Source organism: Lactuca virosa, chromosome 4 (genome assembly GCF_052849685.1).
Source record: "Lactuca virosa cultivar CGN04683 chromosome 4, Lactuca_virosa_CGN04683_v6, whole genome shotgun sequence".
Taxonomy (NCBI): Eukaryota; Viridiplantae; Streptophyta; class Magnoliopsida; order Asterales; family Asteraceae; genus Lactuca; species Lactuca virosa.
This window is the reverse complement of record NC_136429.1, coordinates 66,680,050-66,688,444: the sequence shown is the minus strand read 5'-3', so window position 1 is coordinate 66,688,444 and position 8,395 is coordinate 66,680,050. Positions and strand designations below refer to the sequence as shown.

The following is an 8,395-nucleotide window of genomic DNA, read 5'->3' as shown; positions in this document are numbered from 1 at the left end:
CAGAGGTTAAGCGAAGAAGTTATAACTGTTTGAAGTTGAAGAGGAATTTGGAGATTTTAGATTACGTTAGGCGTACACTAGGTGTACGATGGTCATAATTCATTAAATGGATCGCAGACCCCATGCAGTACGGTGGGCATACTTTGTGTGTATGCTATGCATACTTGAGTTGAACCAAAACCCTAATTTTTAAGGTTGAGCCCCTATTTAAGCACCTTAAGCCCCTTGATACCTCCCCATTTTCAAGCCACCATCCTCCCCAACTAGACTCTAAAACCCCTAACCGATTTTATGAAAGTTTAAAGCCTTAGTATGGTTCTTGGTTGATATTGAGAATAAGGAATTCATTTGAGAATCCTTGGTGAGCTTGGAGCTCGGAGATCCCGGACTTTCTTCATCCTTGCAAGCTTTTGCAAGTATAAAGCTTTGAACTTATGGCTCTTTAGTGTAGATTTAGTTTTGGGTTATGTTTTGGCATATTTTGGTCCCATGGATTGGATCTTGTGAGTAGGAGTTACTCCAGAACCTTTGAGCATCATTTCTAGCCTTTTTTGAGATTATTAAGTCATAAAAATCGGATCTTGAAGGTTATGGTCCAACCATGCATGAGTTATTGGTCCTTTAGTGAAGTTATGAACCTAGGGTTTGTTTCTGGGCCTTATTAAGCCATGAAAAAGCTTAAGGTTTCCAACTTTATCAGTTAAGACCTTCCCAAGAGTTAGATATATGAATGGGACGTTTGATCTTTAAGCTTTAAGAGCTTAATGATGAATTTTGGGCATAGGGCAACACGTTGGGTGTACCCTTTTGGTACGTTGGGCGTAACGGGTTCCGCCCAAGTTCTCCTTCGGTTGAAGCCCAATACACTGGGAGTAATGGGTTGGTACGCCGGGCGTACTCACCAGAAGGCCATTTGGGTTATTTTGGGCCTTGGGTCATTTTGGGTTTGGGCATTGTTTTGTTGGGTCAAGTATGGGAAGGGTAAATTGGTCTTTTACCACCTTAGCATGATAGAATATGATTTGGACCATTGATTATGGGTAACATGATTATTAATTTAGGTTGATTTTGGATATGTTCAGTGTAAGGGGTTGTGGTAGCAGCAGCTTGAGGGAGTGATTTGTTTATCGCCAGATTGAGGTGAGTCTCGTCACTGTATCTGTGGGTCGAAAGCACCAATGTCGGGGCACTGGAATGTGTTATGTAGGATGCTAGCTGTCTTTATGACTTTCACATTGTATTTTGGGTTGGGCCCATTGACATGCATGTAGGGTTGGGCCCAATTGCATGAGTGGGTTGGGCCCATTGTATGTTGGGCTAGGCCCATTGTATGACGGGCTAGGTCCAATTGTATGTTGGGCTGGTTCCATTGATTAGGGAGGCCTAGGCCTATTATTATGGGTTGCGCCCAATGTGTGGGCTAGGCCCCATGATATGTATGGTATGTGGTATTTCGGGAAACTCACTAAGTTTTGTGCTTACGGTTATGTGTTTATGGTTTCAGGTACTTCTGGTTGCAAATGGAAGGGCCCGACGTGACTGCACAGCATCCCCCATCGTCTTCCACATTGGTTATCTATGATTTTTTACTCTGATGTTAAAATGATTTATTTACTGTAACTGGTTTTGGAACGATTCAATTGTATGGTTTAAGTGTTTTTTTAAAATGAAAATTTTACTCTGAATTTTTGGGACATTACAACGCTTCTAATAACAATACTTACTTTACAACAAAAAATTTGTTTGGAAATACATCATGTTGTGGATCTCATTTTTGACGGAGCATAGTCGAGATGAAGTTCGGTGGATGGTTGTGTCGTTAGCTTTCAATATTGATGCATTTGACTGGAGTGACATGGCTGACAGGTCCGTTTACCCAGCTTGGTCAGAGTGTGATACATTACCTAAGCAATAGTAATTTATAATATAATGTTATTTGATGATTAATTAATTCCAACCTTTTGTGTAACTTTACATCTCAATCAATGTACTAATTGATTACTAGTCTTTCGGTGTTGTGGATTTGAAGACATTTAAATATGACTATATACGATAGTCACTGGAAGAGTGGCTATTGTTCAGAAGATGATGAGTGGTTTATAGGTATGCGAGTCTGCATCCACAACTACTAGTGGGTATCAACTATTAGAGTGATTTGTTTATCGTCAGATTGAGGTGAGTCTCCTCATTGTACTCGTGGGTCGAAGGCACCAATGTCGGCCCACTGGAATGTGTTATGTAGGATGCTAGCTGTCTTTATAACTCTCATATTGTATGTTGGGTTAGGCCCATTAACATGTATGTATGGTTGGGTCCAATTTCATGAGTGGGTTGGGCCCATTGTATGTTGGGCTAGGCCTATTGTATGACGGGTTAGGCCTAATTGTATGTTGGGTTGGTCCCATTGATTAGGGAGGGTTAGGCCCATTATTATGGGTTGGGCCCAATATGTGGGCTAGGCCCCATGATATGTATGGTATGTGATATTTTGGGGAACTCACTAAGCTTTGTGCTTGCAGTTATGTGTTTATGGTTTCAGGTACTTCCGGTTGCAAAGGGAAGGGCCCGACGTGACTGCACAACATCCCCCAGCGTCTTCCGCATTGGTTATTTATGATTGTTACTCTGATGTTAAAATGATTTAATTACTGTAACTGGTTTTTGAACGATTCAATTGTATGGTTTAAGTGTTTTTTTAAAATGAAAATTTACTCTTAATTTTTGGACGTTACAACACTTCTAATAACAATACTTTACAACAAAAATTTTGTTTGACAACACATCATGTTGTGGATCTCATTTTTGACAGAGCATAGACACGATGATGTTCGGTGGACGGTTGTGTTGTTAGCTTTCAACATTGATGCATTTGACTAGAGTGACATGACTGACGGATCCGTTTACCCAGTTTGGTCAGAGTGTGATGCATTACCTAAGTAACAATAATTTATAATATGATGTTATTTGATGATTAATTAATTCCAACCTTTTGTGTAGCTTTACATCTTAATCAATGTACCAATTGATTATTGGTTTTTGGGTGTCGTGGATTTAAAGACATTTAAAATGACTATATACGATAGTCACCGGAAGAGCGACTATTGTTCAGAAGATGATGATTGGTTTATAGGTGTACGAGTCTGCATCCACAACTGCAAATGGGTATCAACTACTGGAGTATTGAACCATTTGATGCAATTCCAATTGAGAGTTTCAACATGACCCTTAAAAAGGTCACAGACGTACCACAACAAATTGACAATAAAAGAGATTGCAGAGTGTTTTTATGTTGATTCCTAGAGATGTTGATCGTCGGGAAATCGTATTTTATAGAGGGTAAAAATGGTCAATGGACCATGTTATATCGTAAACGATTGACGAAAATTGTTTGGGTTACAAGGACAAAGTTCATTTTGAACATTGTACTATTATTTAAAACAAATTTAAGTTTATGAATTTATTGTTTTTTGTAGATTTTAAGATTCCATACATTAGATTTTATAAAAAAATTATTATACAAAATCATGGAACACATTATACATAAAAATAATAATAATAATAATTAAAGAATAACTATTTCGGAACATGATTGTCCGGAATCTTACTCCGGTATTATGGAGATAGTTCCGGAATGACCAATTCCGGACAAAATGGTTATTTTACAAAAAAAAAAAAATTATATTATTTTCTTCAAAGACTTTGTTTATATGAATTACATTACTCAATTTCCCAAATTTAAAGGTACCTTTTCTCTTGTTAAACGTCTCTTTCTCTCTCCTGATGTCTCTCTTGCGCTAACGTCGCTCATCCCTTTTTCATAGATTAACCTTAACCCTAATTAAGCCGCTTTCCCCAATTCAGAATACAATACAAAAACCACCCCTCCGATCATCAGAGTGTGTAGGAAATCTTTTAGCGTTGCCAATATTGAAGTGGAGATCGAAGCTTTCATAGAATCGGTGGAAAGAGATCAAAGAAATAATACGTAAGGATGCGTGGATGCATTGGTTGTTTTTTTATTGCTTTGAAATAAACCACCACCAAGTAATAATTAAAGGTAATCTATGTTCTAAATTTCATATTCTTATCTACTGTAAACAACCCTTCTTCATCATTTTTATTGGTTAAAAAAAACCCACTAACCGTCCTTTTTTTTCTTTTAAAAAATTTGTATTATCCAAAAATTTGTGTTATCCAAAAATTTGTCTTATGATATAGTCTATATTTTAAGCCAAATAAACGTTTGTAGATAAGGATATAACATGTGATAGCTTGCTATGGAGTTTGTACGTCCGATCCTTGTATCCTTTTTTATTGTTTTTGCTTCTACTTTGGGCAAGAAAGAATAATATCGTAAAAAATTTAAGTTTAAGATGTCATAATAATATCCTCATTTTAATTCATGGAAAATGAATATACTGATATGTTTTTTTTGTTGTAAATATGAGTTTGTTGTAATAGATTGAGGTTATTTTTGACCAAACACGTATATGCTCAAAACGAGACATATACATATGTTTATTTCCGATGTCACATATATTCAGAACTGAACATATATGTTTATTTCTGATGTCACATATGTATTCAGAACTGAAAATATATAATTGTTTGTCCATATTTATATAAACAATTGTTGCCTTGTTGGGCATTGTAATTTTACGGTTTTAAATGGTATATAACTATTATCATATTATAACATATGATTTATAAGCAAATGATATATAAGTTTGTAATGAATATTCATAGATAATCAATTGAATATGGATGAACATTGTAAAAGAAAGTCCTTTATTATACATTTATTTTTTGTGTTTTTTTACGAGAGGTTGAAATGAGGTGACACAAATTATATATTTATGACTAAAGACCATGAAGGTGCACCAGGGGCAAAATACTTTCCTGTAAAATAGAATAATCTAAGGTCCCGTTTGATACGCATCTTTCCAGGTCCAAACAGATCTTTCTGGCTGAATGGACCGGAAAGACTGTTTGATTTGCACAAAAAAAATGGTCTTTCCCGGTAAGATATGTCTTTCCCAGAAAGCTCCAAAATCATATCTTTCTGGCTGAATGGGCTGGAAAGACAATTATACACCAAACCCGACCTCTTTCTTTCTTTCTTGGATTATTAATTTTTTTAAATAACTTTTTTTAAATTTATTTTTTATTGAATTATTTTTTTTTCATCATTCAGCACAGACAATCAGATGTACAATCAAACAGCATGGTTTCTTTCTCAGTCAGAAAACTTTCCCAGACAGCACTTTACCAGACAGCACTTTCCCAGACAGAAATTATCAAACAGAACCTAAGATTATGGAGGCACAACAAGTGATAAAAAAACACATGCATAAAAAATTTTCGCACACAATGAACGTATAATTTATCATTGTAATAAATTGTTATCAAATTTCGTAGTTTGTTTGAAAAATAATTGAGTTGTAATAGGTTTATAAGTTACTTTGGAAAAAATAGATGAAAGTAGGATGACATCATTGTAATGGATTGAGTTATTTTTAATAGATGTTATAACATGACCAATTTTTAGGTTTTCTAATGGATTGAGTTAGCGTACGAACCAGAAAAACGTGTGAACTTGCAAACTAATAATCAAATTATCATTTTTCAAAACCAAAATCATCAATCTTCTCCAAATGATACATCCAAGTCATATCTAGGCTCAAAAAAAAATGACAAATCTTTTTTTATTTATGTTCGAAATTTGCATGTATGCACAATCAACAGTTCATATGACGACTGATTGTGCTCATCAACAGTTATACAAAAAAATCATCAAATCTTTTTTTAGCCTAGATATGTCTTAGATGCACCATTTGGAGAAGATTTATGTTTTTGGTGTTGAAAAAATGATGAACTGCTTGTGAGTTCGCAAGTTCTCACAAATCTTTTGGTTCTCAAAAGAACCTAACTCTTTTAATATCGGACTGAGTTATTGTGCGAACCAAAAAAAACGTGTGAACTTGCGAACTCATAATCAAATCATCATTTTTCAAAACCAAAAACATAAATCTTCTCCAAATAGTGTGTCTAAGCCATATCTATGTTAAAAAAAAAGATTTGATGATTTTTTTTTCGAAATTTGCATGTATGCACAATCACAATCAGCTGTTACATAAATGTATATCACATAAATATTACTTTTTATTTATTATCATAGTGCGTCTAAGCCAAATCTATGCTAAAAAATAATTTGATGATTTTTTTTTTCGAAATTTGCATGTATGCACAATCACAATCAATAGTTACATAAATGCATATCACATAAATATTACTTTTTATTTATTATAATAAAGATGTTACATAATTGTTCAATGTACACGTCCAAGATAAGTGCAAAATAAACCATCAAGACACAAACATTTCCATCTCCTCTCTTGGGGATACACTCGCCACCTTCAGTACTCATACTCCTGAGTATACATGTGGTTTTGAAAGGTCAACATAATGTTGGTCACAGGTTTGCATGTTTAATTTAAAATGTTTTTGTATGGTTTCACTGTATATTAATTCTTAATATCATGAACTCGCATCCATGAGTTTGTTATGAGTTTGCTACTTCTTAGGCTTATTCCTATTAGTAGTTTTAGTTAGTTTAGGTTAACAATGTTACAATGAGTTCTTATAATCGATTTATTATGTTGCTTTCCCAAAATCGACGCTTAATCAGACATCTCCATGGTTTAGAAAGTTATGCCCACTATGACTCGACTGTCAAGGTTGTAGTTAGCAACCGCAGGTGGGGGTATCTGCCCCGTATAGATCTATACATATCTTTCTCACTCACTTAAAATTTAACGATTATATGTCGGGTTAGCTAAAAGTTATTTAGCTAAGATTTAACAATTATATGTTGGGTTAACTAAAGGTTAATTACCTAAAGGATGAAAAATGTCTCATTTAACAATTATTGATGTGTAGCCGTGTTGATAGTTTTGCTTTTCTTGTTTCGTTTGTGTTGTACTTTATATATATATATATATATATATATATATATATATATATATATATATATTATAAAACATATTAGCCATATATTGAATTTTACGAGGTATAAGTTAAAAAGTTTTTTTTACAAATCAATTATGCATAAGTATCATTAATACTTGCCAAAAATTTGAAAACTTGATTTAAAAAAGATTATTAAGAAAATTAATTTGATCAAAATGATATTTTTAAAATATTAAATTCATGTATATAAATTAATTTAAATTTCTTAAACTAGACACCAATATTAATTTTGTGTTGTTAAAAAAAAGACAGTAGTATTAATTAATTCAAATGAAATGTATAAACATGCAATATAAATATAAGGTCTAAACATAATCATTTTATTTAAGTGGTAATTTTTTTATATAATAACAAATAATAAAATCTAATATTTTTTCCTCGTAATAAAACTATTCGTCAAAAGTGCTATTTATCGTAGTCCCTTTGTGCGGGTACACACACACACACACAATATATATATATATATATATATATATATATATATATATATATATATATATACATACTAGTAGGATACCCGCGCGATGCAGCGGCGCGAGATATTTCCTTTCGGTAGATAGTTTTCATCTGGCTATTTGTTTCCTTTTTCGTATCAGATAGTTCGTTTCAACCTTAACCTTTTGGCGGATTGTTTTGTATCGGATAGATCCGTTCGACGAAAAGTTTATAGATAGGTACGTAGATGCATTGACGACGAATGACGATGATTTGTTGATTGGCGGTGGTAAACTCCTCTTTTTCGGTAGTAGAAGGGAAGCTCGTCCTCTTATTGTTTGTGTCAATACACAACTTCGCCAGTCTGGTTGAACAGCCTCCCAATGAGAGCGAGCCAAGACTTTGCTTGTTTTTGTGTTTGTACGCCACGACTGCTCAACCAACTGTTAAATCATGGGTTCTAATCTCATTTCCTCTGGAAACAACCCTTGACAACCCGATATTTAAGGAAGCACAACTAACCTAAGCGGGGGTAGAATCAATGACCCAAGGTTTGGGAGTCAAGGAACTGGAAGAAAGACACGTGATGGACTGATCTCTTAAGGAAAGAGAGACGGTAGGAAGAGAGCCATTAGAAAAGAAAGAAATTCAAAATGTTCCTGATGGAAGTGGGCATGGGTAGCTAAAGTGTTTGCACTTTGATTCCCTTCTCTGTAGATATGAGATATGGACATGGAAGGAAGTAAGAAAGTTTTTAAAGATCTGATCATATAAGGGACTGTCCAAGGGATTGCACCTCCACATATGCTATCAAAAATGATTTTTTTCCTCACTCTCCACTGCTACTTTGGAGTAGCCTAATCTATAACAAAGCATCAGACCAAAAAGGGGAGCTCTGACTTCTTCAAATGTTGGTACCTGGGCTATAAAA

The 8,395-nt window shown here is 34.2% G+C and overlaps 1 long non-coding RNA gene across 1 annotated transcript; it reads left to right on the top strand.

The window, feature by feature from the left end:
• The first annotated feature begins 3,747 nt into the window (after positions 1-3,747).
• On the top strand, positions 3,748-5,557 carry LOC145109799 (uncharacterized). Its single transcript, XR_013709219.1, has 2 exons — positions 3,748-4,057; positions 5,195-5,557. It is a non-coding gene; the product is annotated as an uncharacterized LOC145109799 (long non-coding RNA).
• Positions 5,558-8,395: the final 2,838 nt, after the last annotated feature.